Source organism: Lipotes vexillifer, unplaced genomic scaffold (assembly GCF_000442215.2).
Source record: "Lipotes vexillifer unplaced genomic scaffold, Lipotes_vexillifer_v1.1 scaffold1166, whole genome shotgun sequence".
Lineage (NCBI taxonomy): Eukaryota > Metazoa > Chordata > Mammalia > Artiodactyla > Lipotidae > Lipotes > Lipotes vexillifer.
This window is the reverse complement of record NW_006773421.1, coordinates 414,959-432,080: the sequence shown is the minus strand read 5'-3', so window position 1 is coordinate 432,080 and position 17,122 is coordinate 414,959.

Genomic DNA, 17,122 nt, shown 5'->3' with positions numbered 1-17,122 from the left:
GCTGATTACTCTGCATCCCCACTTTTACTTTTCGTTCACTGTGTATCAATACTCTTAGAACAGTACTTGACACATATTAAGCACTCACTAAATATTTGTTGAATTAATGAAATATATGACTTTAAAACTGCTCAGCAATCAGAGGCAACAGTTATAATGTATTATTGTAGACTCCTACTTGATAAGTCCAGAGTTCAGCTTCTCAGTTACCCCTCCTCTACCCAGAGTAATTTCTCCTTACTGCTCTTTGATCTTTTCTTGTTCTTCCTGTCTTTGGGGGTTTATAGCCTATTTATTCTTTTGCTCTCATTTTGTAGGAGATAGGAGAGATGGAGAGTAATATGTATTTGGTCTGCCACATAGATACATAGATTTTCTGCTTTAATTTTGTCATAATTATGTATATATTTAAGTATTTCAAGCATCGATAAAGTATAGAAAATAACATACATATCCACATCTTTGAAAAGTCTTATCATAGTCATCTTTGCTTTGGATTTCTCTCTCTTTCTCTCCCTCTTTTATTTATAAAGAACCAAAGTATCACACAGATTTATAGTTAAAGTCTCTTAACATTCTTCAATTTCAGTCTTTTCCCTCACTCCTCAGTGGCAGATACTCTAAACTCACTTGGTATAACTTATTCCTGTCCATGTTTATATCTTAATGTCCATGTATATACCCCTAAGTAATTTGTGATTTTATTTTGCTTGTTTGAAACTCTGTGTAAGTAGTGTCATGCTGTATTTATTGTTCCATAAATTTTTTTCACTGAACATATTTTAGTGATGTATACATGTTGATGCACTCATTTTAACAGCTGTAAGGCATTCTGTGGGTATATTCTATATGCTTTATTTATTAAAAAAATTTTTTTTGACGACCGTTTTTTGTGTTGGAGTATAATTGTTTTACAATGTTGCACTAGTTTCTGCTGTACAATGAAGTGAATCAGCTATATGTATAAATACATACCCTCCCTCTTGAACCTCCCTCCCATGCTCCCCATCCCACCCATCTAGGTCATCACAGAGCACCGAGCTGAGCTCCCTGTGCTATACCACAGGTTCCCACTAGATATCTATTTTACATATTGTAAAATTCATACCACCCTCCCCTTCCCGTCCTGTGTCCACATGTCTTTTCTCTACATCTGTGTCTCTATTCCTGCCCTGGAAATAGGTTCATCTGTATTATTTTTCTAGATTCAACATATATGCGTTAATATACGATATTTGTTTTCCTGACTTACTTCACTCTGTATGACAGATTCTACGTCCATCCACATCTCTACAAATGACCCAATTTATTTTTTTATGGCTGAGTAATATTTCATTGTATATATGTACCACATCTTGTTTATCCATTCATCTGTTGATGATCATTTAGGCTGTTTCCATGACTTGGTTATTATAAATAGTGCTGCAATGAACATTGGGGTAATGTGTCTTTTTGCATTATGGTTTTCTCTGGGTATATGCCCAGTAGTGGGATTGCTGGGTCATATGGTAGTTCTAGTTTTAGTTTTTTAAGGAACCTCCATACTGTTCTCCATAGTGGCTGTATTAATTTACATTCCCACCAACAGTGCAAGAGGGTTCCCTTTTCTCCACACACGCTCCAGCATTTATTTTTTGTAGATTTTTGGAGGATGGCTATTCTGACCAGTGTGGGGTGATAGCTCATTGTAGTTTTGATTTGCATTTCTCTAATAATTAGTGATGTTGAGCATCTTTTCATGTGCCTCTTGGCCGTCTGTATATCTTCTTTGGAGAAATGCCTATTTAGGTCTTCCACCCATTTTTTGATTGGGTTGTTTTCTTTGATATTGAGCTTCATGGGCTGTTTGTATATTTTGGAGTTTAATCCTTTATCCATTGCTTTGTTTACAAATATTTTCTCCCATTCAGAGAGTTGTCTTTTTGCCTTGTTTATGGTTTCCTTTGCTGTGCAAAAGCCTTTAAGTTTAATTAGGTCTCGTTTGGTTTGTCTTGGTCTTTTATTAATTTACTTATTTTTGGCTGCATTGGGTCTTCATTGCATTGTGCAGGCTTCTCAATGTGGTGGCCTCTCTTTGTTGTGGAGCATGGGCTCTAGGTGCGTGGGCTTCAGTAGTTGTGGCACGTAGGCTCAGTAGTGGTTGTTCATGGGCTCTAGAGCGCAGGCTCAGTAGTTGTGGCTCATGGGCTTAGTTGCTCCATGGCATGTGGGATCTTCCCAGACCAGGGCTCAAACCCACGTCCCCTGCATTGGCAGGCGGATTCTTAACCACTGAGGCACCAGGGAAGTCTCAGGTCTCATTTGTTTATTTTTGTTTTTATTTTCATTTCTCTAGGAGGTGGATCAAAAAAGATCTTGCTGTGATTTATGTCAAAGAGTATTATTCCTATGTTTTATAGTGTCCGGTCTTACATTTAGGTCTTCAGTACATTTTGAGTTTATTTTTGTGTATGGGGTTACGTGTTCTAATTTCATTCTTCTATATGTAGCTGTCCAGTTTTCCCAGCACCACTTATTGAAGAGGCTGTCTTTTTTCCATTGTATATCCTTGCCTCCTTTGTCATAGATTAGGTGACCATAGGTGCGTAGGTTTATCTCTGGGCTTTCTGTCCTGTACCATTGATCTATATTTCTGTTTTTGTGCCAGTACCATATTGTCTTGATTACTGTAGCTTTGTAGTATAATCTGAAGTCAGGGAGTCTGATTCCTCCAGGCCCATTTTTTTCCCCTGAAGACTGCTTTGGCTATTCAGGGTCTTTTGTGTCTCCATACAAATGTTAAGATTTTTTGTCCTAGTTCTGTTAAAAAAAAAAAAAAAAGAAAATGCCACTGGTAATCTGATAGGGATTGCATTGAATCTGTAGCTTGCTTTGGGTAGTATAGTCATTTTTACAATATTGTTTCTTCCAATCCAAGAACATGGTATATTTCTCCATCTGTTTGTGTCATCTTTGATTTCTTTCATCAGTGTTTTATAGTTTTCTGTGTATAGTTCTTTTGCCTCTTTAGGTAGGTTTATTCCTAGGTATTTTATTTTTGTTGCAATGGTGAATGGGATCGTTTCCTTAATTTCTCTTTCTGATCTTTAGTTATTAGTGTATAGTAAAGCAAGTGATTTCTCTGTATTAATTTTGTATCCTGCAACTTTACCAAATTCATTGATTAGCTCTAGTAGCTTTCTGATGGCATCTTTTGGATTTTCTATGTATAATATCATGTCATCTGCAAACAGTGACAGTTTTACTTTTTCTTTTCCAATTTGTGTTCCTTTTATTTCTTTCTTGTCTGATTACCATGGCTAGGACTTCCAAAACTATTCTGAATAATAGTGGTGGGAGTGGACATCCTTGTCTAGTTCCAGATCTTAGAGGAAATGCTTTCAGTTTTTCACCATTGAGGATGATGCTTGCTTTGTGGCCTTTATTATGTTGAGGTAGGTTCCCTCTATGCCCACTTTCTGGAGAGTTTTTTTTTTTATCATAAATGGGTGCTGAATTTTGTCAAAAGCTTTTTCTGCATCTGTTGAGATGATCATATGGTTTTTATTCTTCAGTTTGTTAATATAGTGTTTCACATTGTTTTGATTTGCATATATTGAAGAATCCTTACATCCCTGGGATAAATCCCACTTGATCATGGTGTATCATCCTTTTAATGTGTTGTTGTATTCTGTTTGCTAGTATTTTGTTGAGGATTTTTGCGTCTATATTCATCAGTGTTATTGGTCTGTAATTTTCCTTTTTTGTGATATGTCTTGTCTGCTTTTGGTATCAGGGTGATGGTGGTCTCGTAGAATGAGTTTGGGAGTGTTCCTCCCTCTGCTATATTTTGGAAGAATTTGAGAAGGATGGGTGTTAGCTCTTCTCTAAATGTTAGATAGAATTCACCTGTGAAGTCATCGGGTCCTGGGCTTTTGTTTGTTGGAAGATTTTTAATCACAGTTTCATTACTTATGATTGGTCTGTTCATATTTTCTATTTCTTCCTGATTCAGTCTGGAATGTTTTACCTTTCCAAGAATTTGTCCATTTATTCCAGGTTGTCCATTTTATTGGCATATAGTTGCCTGCAGTAATCTCTCATGATCCTTTGTATTTCTGCGGAGTCAGTTGTTACTTCTCCTTTTTCACCTCTAATTTTATTGATTTGAGTCCTCTCCCTCTTTTTCTTGCTGAATCTGTTAAAAGGTTTATCAATTTTGTTTATCTTCTCAAAGAACCAACTTTTAGTTTTATTGCTCTTTGCTCTTGTTTTCTTTGTTTCTATTTCATTTATTTCTGCTCTGATCTTTATATTTCTTTTCTTCTACTAACTTTGGTTTGTCTTTGTTCTTCTCTCTAGTTGCTTTAGGTGTAATGTTAGATTGTTTATTTGAGGTTTTTCTTGTTCCTTGAGGTGAGACTGAATTGCTATAAACTTTCCTCTTAGAACTGCTTTTGTTGCATCCCACAGGTTTTGGGTCATTGTGCTTTTGGTGTCATCTGTTTCTGTGGTTTTTAAAATTTCCTCTTTGATATATTCAGTGATCTCTTGGTTATTTAGTAATGTACTGTTTAGCCTCCATGTGTTTGTGTTTTTTAGTTTTTTTTCCTGTAATTGATTTCTAATCTCATAGCGTTGTGGTTGGAAAAAGATGCTTGATACGATTTCAGTTTTCTTAAATTTACCAAGGATTGTTTTGTGACCAAGATGTGATCTATCTTGGTGAATGTGAGGATTGCTTTGTGACCCAAGATGTGATCTATCCTGGTGAATGTTCCATGTGCGCTTGTGAAGAAAGTGTATTCTGCTGCTTTTAGGTAGAATGTCTTATAAATATCAAATAAATTTATGTTGTCTGTAGTGTCATTTAAAGCTTGTGCTTCCTTATTTATTTTCTGTCTGATCTGTCCATTGGTGTAAGTGGGGTGTTAATGTCCCCCACTCTTACTGTGTTACTGTTGATTTTCCCTTTTATGGCTGTTAGCATTTACCTTATGTATTGACATGCTCCTGTGTTGGGTGCATAAGTATTTATAATTGTTATATCTTCTTGGATTGATCCCTTTATCATTATGTAGTGTCCTTCCTTATCTCTTGTAGCAGTCTTGATTTTAAAGTCTATTTTGTCTGATATGAGTATTGCTACTCCAGCTTTCTTTTGATTTACATTTGCATTGCATATCTTTTTTGATTTCCATTTGCATGGAATGTCTTTTTCCATCCCCTAACTTTCAGTCTGTGTCCCTAGGTCTGAAGTGGGTCTCTTGTAGACAGCATATATATGGGTCTTACTTTTGTATCCGTTCAGCCAGTCTGTGTCTTTTGGTTGGAGCATTTAATCCATTCACGTTTAAGGTAATTATTGATATGTATATTCCTATTACCATTTTATTAATTGTTTTGGGTTTGTTTTTGTGGTTCTTTTTCTTCTCTTGTGTTTCCTGCCTAGAGCAGTTCCTTTAGCATTTGTTGTAAAGCTGGTTTGGTGGTGCTGAATTCTCAGCTTTTGCTTGTCTGTATAGCTTTTGATTTCTCTGTTGATACTGAATGAGATCCTTCCAGGGTAGAGTAATCTTGGTTGTAGGTTCTTCCCTTTCATCACTTCAAATATATCCTGCCTTTCCCTTCTGGCCTTCAGAGTTTTTGCTGAAAAATTAGCTGATAGCCTTATGGGGATTCTCTTGTATGTTATTTGTTGCTTTTTCCTTGCTGCTTTTAATATTTTTTCTTTGAATTTAATTTTTGTTAGTTTGATTAATATGTGTCTTGGTGTGTTTCTCCCAACGTTTGTCCTGTTTGGGACTCTCTATGCGTCCTGCACTTGGGTAGCTGTGTCCTTTCCCATGTTAGGGAAGTTTTCAACTATAATCTCTTCAAATATTTTTTCAGTTCCTTTCTCTTTCTTCTCTTCTTGTGGGACCTGTATAATTCAAATGTCGGTGCATTTAGTTGTTGTCCTCAAGGTCTCTGAGACTGGCCTCACTTCTTTTCATTCTTTTTCCTTTATTCTCCTCCTTGGCTATTATTTCCACCATTCTATCTCCCAGGTCACTTATTTGTTCTTCTGCCTATTCTGCTCTTTCCTTTATTCTCCTCCTTGGCTATTATTTCCACCATTCTATCTCCCAGGTCACTTATTTGTTCTTCTGCCTCAGTTATTCTGCTATTGATTCCTTCTAGAGTATTTTTCATTTCAGTTATTGTGTTGTTTATCACTGTTTCTTTGTTCTTTAGTTCTTCTACATCTTTGTTAAACATCTCTTGTATTTTCTCGATACATACCTCTATTCTTTTTCCGAGATTTGGGATCATCCTTACTATCATTACTCTGAATTCTTTTTCAGGTAAGTTGCCTATTTCGTCTTCATTTGCTTGGCCTTTTAGGGTTTTGCCTGGCTCCCTTATCTGTGACATAATTTTCTGTCATCTTTTTTTTGATCAGTGGGGCTGTTTTCCTGTCTTACTGGTTGTTCAGGCTGAAGCATCCAGTCCTGGAGTTTGCAGGCAGTTGGGTAGAGCTGGGTTTTGGTGCCACGATGAGGACCTCCGGGGGACCTCACTCCCATTAATATTCCTTGGGGTTGAGGTTCTCTGTTAGTCCAGCAGTTTGGACTTGGCACTCCCACCACAGGCACTCAGGCTCAACCCCCGTCCCAGTCACTTGGGGGTCCCTCTCATCCCCTTTGGTGTCCGAGGTCCCCCACCAGCACCTGGTGGGTGCCCTAGTTGTCTGATGTGGACTATTTCTAAAGTCTTTTATGAATTTCTTACAATATTTTTTTTGGTTTTTTTTTTTTTTTTATGTTTTGGGTTTTTGGCCATGAGGCATGTGGGAACTTATCTTCCCAACCAGGGATCGAACCCACACCCCTTGCATTGGAAAGCAAAGTCTTAACCACTGGACCACCAGGGAAGTCCCCTGTATCCTTTATTTTTGTCTTAGATTAAAAGCTATCAGGCAGCACAAATCAAGTCCTTAAAGCTCATTGCATTCCACCACTACAAAGCAGCAGCATAGTTTTAAGAGCCTGGACCTTGGTGTCAGGTAGATCTGGAAACAAATCTTTTGTTTACTAGCTCTGTAATTTAGGGCAAGTTACTTAACCTCATGGGTTTTGGTATCATTTATAAAGTTCAAATACTAAGTAGTGCAGATCCTGTCATTGTGAGTATTAACTAAATATGTAGATTTCATTACAGTATTTTACAATATTATGTAGTCAAATAACAGAGCTGCTATTATTATCATATTATATGGCTAACAATTCATTGACTCAAAATCTTAGAACTATTTTAGTTGAGTTCTCTTTACAAAATCCCCTCCAAGTAGTAGTCTGGTGTCTGTATGAACACCTTCAGTGACTTGAAATTCTGAGAGTTCATCCTAGTTCTAAACAGCTCTGTAAAAATTATGCTCACTATAAGGAATTAAAAACAAACAAACAAAAAACACCTATCCCTGGAGTTTCTGCAGAATTGGTCCTATTTCTACCACTTGGGACCAGGCCGAACAAATCTAATCCCTGTTCCATATGACAGACTTTGAAATACTTGAAGACAAATATCAAGTCCCCTTGAATCTAATTATATTGAAAATTTTTTAAAAATAGAAAGAAAAGGAGGGGAATTGGTTCATGTCAGTGATAGATGAAGCCTTACACATTGAAACAGGTAAAAGAAGAGATAAGTACCTTAGAACTTCCCCTCTACTAGTTGCTCCAAAATGAAAAGCTGTCTCCAGAACCTCCCTTTGAGGAAATCTTGTAAGCATTATTGAAATTCTTTGTTACTACATTTTGGAGACTTACCTTGACAGTAATAACATAAGTGCTACCACATGGACTGGGAAATAATCTTTAAACATATCTTATTACCAGAATGTTTATTTTCATCTATTATACTTTAAGCCTGAAATGGATAATAATAGGAGATGCTCTGTTTTTACAAGACAATAATGTGGTGTCTGAGCAGTCAAACTTTATTGTGAGGGAGATAGCAGAGTAGGTTAGCCCAAAGCCTGCCTCTCTGACAAATGTAGACCTGCTAACCCTCTAGAGGTGCGATCAGTCTCAAAGTTTTGTTAACAGATTTAGTTCTTCCTACTTCTGTACTTGAGTTTCTGACTTTTATTCCAGGTATTGTGTTCGAAATATGCACACCTATCATCATATCTTCAACTGAAACTACTTTGAAAACTACCCACTTAGATAAAAACGTGGAGCTATGAAGACTTCTGACTGAACCCTAGGACTGCTCTTGTCCCCCAGCTCTCAGCAGATTCTCAGCCTGTAGGTTCTCCTTTCAGATCTCAATGCATCTGATTGTGTCCTTCCGACAGGTAGTCCCTCCTTAGGGTCTATAATGAGAAGCTAAGGTGGGAGGTGTAAACTATAGCCCTTGGGCCAAATCCAGCTGGTTCCCTGCTTATGCACAACTTGAGCGAAGAATAGTTTCTTTACTTTTTACTTATTTTTTTAAGGTTTAAACATTTTACTTACATATTTATTTACTTATTGAAGTATAGTTGGTTTACAATGTGTTAATTTGTGCTGTACAGCAAAGTGATTCAGTTATACATATATGTATATATATATATATATATATATATATATGTGTTAATTTCTGCTGTACAGCAAAGTGACTCAGTTTTATATATATATATATATATATATATATACATTCTTTTTCGTGTTCTTTTCCATTGTTTTATCACAGGTATTGAATATAGTTCCCTGTTCTGTATAGTAGGACCTTGTTATTTATCCACCCTATATATAATAGTTTACATCTGCTAATCCCAAACTCCCAGTCCATTCCTCCCCTACCTCCCCTCCCCTTTGGCAACTACAAGTCTGTTCTCTGTGTCTGTGAGTCTGTTTCCGTTTTGTAGATAAGTTCATTTTTATAATATTTTAGATTCCACATATAAGTTATATCATATGGTATTTGTCTTTCTCTGTTTGACTTAGTTCACCTAGTATGATAATCTGCAGGTCCATCCATGTTGCTGCAAATGGCATTTCATTCTTTTTTAACTTAAAAAAATTTTTTTATTTCTTTTTATATTTGGCTGCATCAGGTCTTCGTTGCAGCATGTGGGATATTTTGCTGCAGTGTGTGGGCTCTTCATCGTGGTGCACGGGCTTCTCTCTAGTTGTGGTGTGTGGGTTTTCTCTCTCTAGTTGTGGTGCATGGGATCCAGAGCACATGGGCTCTGTAATTTGGGGTGTTCAGGCTCAGTAGTTGTGGCACATGGGCTTAGTTGCCCTGCAGCATGTGGGATCTTAGTTCCCCGAGCAGGGATAGAACCTGAATTAGAAGGTGGATTCTTTACCACTGGACCACCAGGGAAGTCCCATTTTGTTCTCTTTTATGGCTGAGTAGTACTCCATTGTATATATATGTACCACATCTTCTTTATCCATTCATCTGTTATTGGACATTTAGGTTGTTTCCATGTCTCAGCTATTGTGAATAGTGCTGCTATGAATGTAAGGGTGCATGTATCGTTTTGAATGAGTGTTTTGTCCAGATAATATGCCCAGGAATGGGACTGCTGGCTCATGGGGAAACTATTTTTAGATTTTTGAGGAACCTCCATACTGTTTTCCACAGTGGCTGCACCAACTTATATTCCCACCAACAGTGTGGGAGGGTTCCTTTTTCTCCACACCCTCTCCAGCATTTGTTATTTGTAGGCTTTTGAATGATGGCCATTCTGACTGGTGTGAGGTGGTACCTCACTGTAGTTTTGATTTGCACTTTTCTAATAATTAGTGCTGTTGAGCATAAGAATAGTTTTAAAATTTTTAAACGGTTGCAAAAAGTTTTTAAATCATTCTTATGTGACACATAAAAATTATATGGAAATCAAGTTTCAGTGTCCATAAATAAAGTTTTATTGCAACACAGCCACACTCACTTGTTTAAACATTGTCTGTGACTGCTTTCTTGTTACAGTGGCAGAGTTGAGAAGTTTTAACAGAGACCTTGTAGCCTACAAAACCTGATGTTCACACTCTGATTTACCAAAATGGTTTGCTCATCCCTGGACTAAGGAATGAAGATCTGGTTAGTGAGAGGAGTCAAAGATCTCGATCTAAAGGAAAAGAGAAAAAAAATCTGAGTGTTGCCTTGGGAGGGAGGGACTTACCCCAAACAAAAAAAGTGTCAACAGACAGAGCATGACACTATTTGCATGTTTCAATGAAAGTCATGAATAAAAAATGGCCAGAATCTTTAAAGATTCCTTAAAAGCTTATCCCCAGTTTAAACAGCTCTATGAAAATTATGGTCCCTAAAAGGAATAATAATTTTAAAAAATCTCCCTGTATTTTCTGCAGAATTTATCCTATTTCTACCTCTTGGGACCAGGCAGAACAAGTCTAATCCCTCTTCCATACAACAGAGTTTCAAATATTTGAAGACAAATCTCAAGTCCCCCTGAGCCTAATTATATTGAAAATGGGGGGAAAATAGGAAAGAAGGAAAAGGAGGGGAATTGTACATGTCAGTGACGGATGAAGCCTCACACATTGAAACAGACTTCCTCCCCCGCCACAGGCTCACCACTTTATAATAACTATGAAAAACAATCCTCAAATTCAGGATTGGCAACTGCTTAGATTTAGACAAGGATGGAGATAGGAGACTTCTATCTTTCCCTGCAACTGCTTAGATTAAGACAAGGATGGAGATAGTAGACTTCTACCTTTCCCTAGTGGCTTCAGATGTTGAGTTATTGATGTCGATGACAGAGAAGGGATACAGGCCTGCCAATCATTTTCTATCCTTCAGTGCAGAAATAACGGATCCTTTCTTCATGGTGAAATGTCGAGTAAGTCTTTCCAGGAGCACACATACTATTTGTTTTAATGCAGTGGCTCTTAGATTTTATTGCTCCTCAAGATCTCAGGGTAAGGTTGTGGAAATGCAAGATCAGTGTGATTATTAGTCTCTAGTATTCATTCTAAAGTGATTGTGAGATTCAGTCTGAGGTGTAAGACCCAGAAACCTACATTTTTAATAAACACTCTAAGTGATTCTACTTCAGAGGGCGCATACTTTGAAAAATACTGCTAAATTGCTTAGATGAAGAAAACAAATTTAAGTTGCACCCTGGTTCCAAACTCACTGCCTATAAACTTTTGTATTAAAATGTCCCTAGGTACATTTTAACATGGTTACTCGGACCAAAACCTTGGGGTCATCATTGATTTCTTCCTTTTCTTTCCCAACATCCATCCATTGTATAAGCACGTTCTGCCAGCTGTACCTTCAGAATATATCCATAATTCAAACTCTTCTCATCACACCTAAGCAACCGCTTTGAACCAATCCACAGTCATCTCCACTCCCCATCCTGCAGCTAAGTGGTAATTGTCTTGCATCTCCCTTTTCGTCCCTACAACGTATTCTCAAGCCACGCCAACACTGCTCAGATCCCTCAAGTGTCTTCTCACTTCACATGATTACAAGCCCAAACCTTGTGAGTTCATATTTGATCCACCCCCTGACTTCTGTGAGCTCATCTCCTCCTACTCTTACTCAGACTGCTCCAAGCCACGCAGACTTCCTTGCTGTCCTTTGAATAGACCAGCATAGTTCCACCTCAGGACTTTGGAACTGACATTTCTCCTGTCTTCAGTCCTCTTCTCTCAGGGATGATCTTGATTCACTTGTCATCTCCTTCAGCTCTTCAGTCAAAAATTGCCTTCTCAGTGAGACCCTGCCTGACAACCGTATTTAAAAATACAACTCGAATCTCACCCCCAGAAGTACCATTCCTCTTTCCTGTGTGTAACTTACTCTATATTTAGTTTTTATTCTTTGTCTCCCCCTCCAGAAGAATGAAACCTCTATGAGAGTGGGGTACTTAGTTTTATTTATTGTTGTAGTCCACTGCCTAATATAGTGTTTCCCTGATAGTTGGCAATAATAAATATCCTAAATATTTTTTAAACATATATTTTAAAATAAATCCAACATTTGGGTAAAGCAGTGAGCCAGTAGAAGGCACAATTAAATGGTAAGTTGTGTTTCCTTTATTGCCAAGATTGTAAAGGATGATAAAAAGAAATGATAGTTTGTGCCCATAAAAGACAGAAGTATTAACCTCTTTCAGGGATGATAATAAATGTAGAGTTGACCTTCTCATTTTATATAATTTTTCACTTACGATGCTGTCAGAATACATTCATATTGATAATCCTTCCCAAAGTATTTGGATTTTGAAAGCAGTGATGCTAGGAGAAGAGATCATCTCTGTTTTTCTGGGCATTTTAACCAAATTATTTAACCCTAGGTATCAGCAAAGATGAAGGAACAAGTATGGGTCACTTAGAATTTTTTACCTGCATGTCTAACAATAATTTGGTCTAAAAACATTCATTTCAGATCTTTTATCATTGACAGTAAGTGTACAGTTCTCATTCTGTTAAAATACCTGGATAGCATTTACTAGAATATAAAGTTATTTTTCACATGCAATATTTTGATCCCTGCTGTAGACATATATGGCAAGTGGGACAGGATATTCATGATGCTGATTTTACAGATGTGGAAATTGAGACTCAAAACGTAAAATGAATTGTCTGATACTCCACTGGTAGGCCTGAGAGCTAGGAGTGGAATTTTCTTCAGATAGTGCCTTTTTAAAAAATTGAAATATAGTTGATTTACAATGTTGTGTAGTTAGTGCCTTCTTATTCTACTCTGGGCTCTGTCCATTTAACTCCACAGCATCTCATACATGGCTGGACACGAAACACTCATCTTTTTTAAAAGAGGTATAGGTTGAATTTTTCTCTGAGCTTAAAGAAACCAAGGTTATTTGATACAAATCATTTAATTGTTTGTAAAGGTGCCTCCAGGTTTTAAAAGTGGTCTTTATAAGATTGAACAAAATAGAACTCATCCCCATCGGTTTTAAGGATGCATTTTTAATTAGTTATAGAGGAACTTAGTTAAATCAAGCATTCAGAGGCAAGAATGAAAATGTTAAAAAGGTTGCCATGAGTTTATCATATGTTTGGAGATAAGAAATTTTGCAAAATACAAAGAAATGGGTTGATAGATGAGAAAAAATGAAAGATAATCTGGACTAAATTAATTTAAGATGGAGGACCCAGTTTATTTCTTATATTTCTTTAGAAAAGTAGATCCCAAAATGTGAACTGTGAGATGTTACTACATATTCATTAAATGGGAGTTAGTAGTGATATATATTTGGAAAATGTTGTAGACAATAGCCTTGGCTGAGTGATTAAAAATGCACATTAGCATAACTTCTTTCTTGAAGTTCCCTACTTACAAAATGTGAACAAAAATTCATTGGTTGCTAGGGGATTAAATGCATGAATCCATGTAAAGTGCCTAGCACACTGAAAGTATTCAGAAAGTGTTGATTACTATTATTATGCAAAAACCTTTGAGAGGTCTCACAATAAAGAAACATCTAAATGTGATGAACTCAGCTTTTCCCAAACATGGTTAACCATAGGGTTAGTACCTAATAACAGCATAGAAGTTTGGAAAGTGCTATTGTAGAAAATCCAGTGGGTCCTAAGGACTAGAGGCATGAAAAACAGTATGACAGCCTCCTGAATAACATGATTATTATGTATTTATCAATGCTTATCTTCCTGCTTGAAAGCTCTCCCTCCTTTATCTTTTTAATTACTTTTTATTGGAGTATGTTTGATTTACAATATCATGTTAGTTTCAGGTGTACAACAGTGATTGAGATATACAGTTTTTTTCAGATCCTTTTACCTTATAGGTTATTACAAAATATTGAGTATAGTTCCCTGTGCTATACAGTAGGTCCTTGTTGATTATTTTATATGTAGTAATGTGTATATGTTAGTCCCAACCTCCTAATTTACCGCCCATCCCCCATGCCTTCCCTATTTGGTAACCATAAGTTTGGTTTCTATGTCTGTGAGTCTCTTTCTGTTTTGTGAATAAGTTCATTTGTATTTTTTTTATTCCACATATTGACAAAAGTGATATCATATGATATTTGTCTTTCTCTGTCTGGCTTACTTCACTTAGTATGATAATCTCTAGGTCTATCCATGTTGCTGCAAATGGCATTATTTCATTCTTTTTAATGACTAACATTCCATTGTGTATATGTACCACATCTTCTTTATCCAATCATCTGTCAATGGACATCTAGGTTGCTTCCATGTCTCCCCTCCTTTATTTTTTTTCCCCCTCCTTTATTTTTTGTCTGACAAATTCTTAACCCATCTCTGATGGAGAAATTGAAACCATGACCCAAATTCTCCACCCCTTTCTATATCCACACTCTTTGCACTGTGATTTTGCAGCAATTCTCATCAAGAGGTGGATTCTATTTCCCTATCTCTTGAATGGGCTGGTCTTGTGAGTTATGTTGGCCATGAGAATATTATAGAAATGGTGGTGTTTCAAGATGGGGTCTCCAAAGACTTGACATGCTTCTCTTCCTCTGCCTTTACTGTGAGAACATAGCCAGCCTCACCTCTTGTACCATGAGACACATGGAGCAGAGTTTAGTTGGTTCTATTCTAGCCAAGGCCCAGACATGTCAGGAGTCCAATCTGGAAGAGCCAGCCCTGCTAACTGCACATAAATGAATGAGTCCAGCTGAGATCAGCCAAGCCGGGATCAGGTCAGTAGGACCGCCCAGCTGACCCATAAACTTGGAAGAATGAGAAATGTTTATTTTAAGCCACAAATTGTAGGAATTTTACCAAGTATTATTGAAAGAGCTATATTAATACACCATCTTTAAATCTTAGCCCAGTGGCAACTTGACCATGTCATGTTCCCTCACACAACACACCCTCGTCTCCCCCCGCATTCTCCCTTAACAGTCTACACTCACCTCTTTCATTTGATGGTATGATAATCTGGATTATCAGAGAGTGTGAGCTTCTTGAAGGTCGAGTCAATGTCTTTCATGTATGAATGCCCAACTTGTAGAAGCGGGGTTGGCACATACAGGTGATAGTGCCCAGGTAACTCTTTGATGTTGAAATTGTGAACACTGTCATGTTTTTAAGGCCCTTGTGTTGTTTGAAAACCAGAAAATGGGTCATCTCACTGATGGAGCATCTATTCTATCCCATATTACTATCATTTTAAACAAAATGTTATTTGTCTTCATGATAGCTACGCTTTTAATATGGATTTGCCTCATTCTTTCTATATGGGTGGAAAATAGGACCTTAGTAGAGTTTTTTCTTTTTAAAAGCCCATGTATTAAGCCTTAACGTTTATATTTGAAAACAAATTTCATTTAACTTATTTCAGGGATAGTTTAAGACATAGTTTTTTTGTTTGTTTTCCTTAAATAGCTTTCAGGTATCAGAACGACACTAAAGTTGAGTATATCTTTGGCCCTTGTTGTTGCTTTACTATGTTTATGCAGTTGGTCCTCTGTATCTGTGGGTTCCCCAACTGTGGATTCACTCAATCAAGGATTAAAAAAGCTCCCAAAACCAAAACTTGAATTTGCTGCACACCAGCAACTATTTACATAGTATTTACATTGTGCAGTTGACCCTTGCATAACGAGAGGCTCAGGGGCTCAGTTGAAAATGTTTAACTTATAGCCGGCCCTCTGCATCCATGGTTCTTCTGCATTCACGGGTTCAACCAATCATGGATCATCTAGTACTGTAGCATTTACTACTGAAAAAAAACAACAACCATGAATTAAGTGGGAGCCACACAGTACAAAGCCATATTGTCCAAGGGTCAACTGTATAGATATTATAAGTAAGCTAGAAATGATTTAAAGTATACAGGAGAGTGCTCATAGGTTATATGCAAGTACTACGCCATCTTATATATGGGACTTGAGCATCCACAAATTTTTGGTATCTCTGGAGGTCCTAGAACCAAGCCCCGTGGATACCGAGGGACAACTACATAATGAACACTCTAGGACATCTCTGTTCAGAACCTGAACTCGCCAGTGACAGGTGGAGATGCTTTTATCACTACAGTATTTCTTGAACATTTACTTCGTGTCCAACGAGCTTGATATGACCATCTCCTTTTAATGATAGTTTTCTTGACGAAGGTCATGTATCCAGAGAATGGCAGAATCCGGATTATTCCCCCAGACTGTGCTGATCTCAGAAACATTTTGTTGGGCTTCCCTGGTGGTGCAGTGGTTGAAGTCCGCCTGCCGATGCAGGGGACACGGGTTCGTGCCCCGGTCCGGGAGGATCCCACATGCCGCGGAGCGGCTGGGCCCGTGAGCCATGGCCGCTGAGCCTGTGCGTCCGGAGCCTGTGCTCCGCAACGGGAGAGGCCACAACAGTGAGAGGCCCGCGTACCGCAAAACAACAACAACAACAACAAAACAAACCAAAAACATTTTGTTAACTACTATGCATACTGCCTCTCTAAAATAAGACAAAACCTAACACTCATTGGTTGCTTACTAAGTATTATGTAGTGCGCTACGGGCTTTACATGTATTTTTTTTTCTCATTTAATACTCAGACTTTGGAAAGAATCTAAACTTCTATTATCATCCCTGTATTATAGATAAAGTAGAAATGCCAAGTGATGCTAACTGGTAGAGTGAGAATTTGATCGTGGACTCTGTTATCTATAGAAAATGCTAAACATTTTTTAAATGAATGAGTAACCCCTATCAGAGTAAGTTTGATCAAATCCTAACAAGTGAATGTTGGCTACATCAAACAAACCTAGATTAGCCCAAAGTAGCTTTAATCCACTCAGAATTAATTCTTAACTAGATAAAACATTTTTATAATTTTTAAAAATTATTTTGAACAGTTTATTACAGGTTGAAGCGGATCTGTTAAATTTTCATCAGGACGAGCTAGTTATATACGGATCTCTATGCCAGCCCCCAGCCTCCATCTAGTTAAAACTTGTTCTGACCAACTCAAATTGGATTTATTTGCTCTAATGATACAAGTAATTCTGAAATTTTTGGTGTGGTTCTGCCTAATCATACTAATTTACCTAGGTTAAGTTAATTAGAATCACTTATCATTCTGTCAGTAACTTAAATACATTTTAATCAGCTTGAAAGCGCTGCCTACCTTAAAATGGTCAGAAAGAACAGTTGAAACCACTCACAGCCACTTTGTGAATATTCATACCC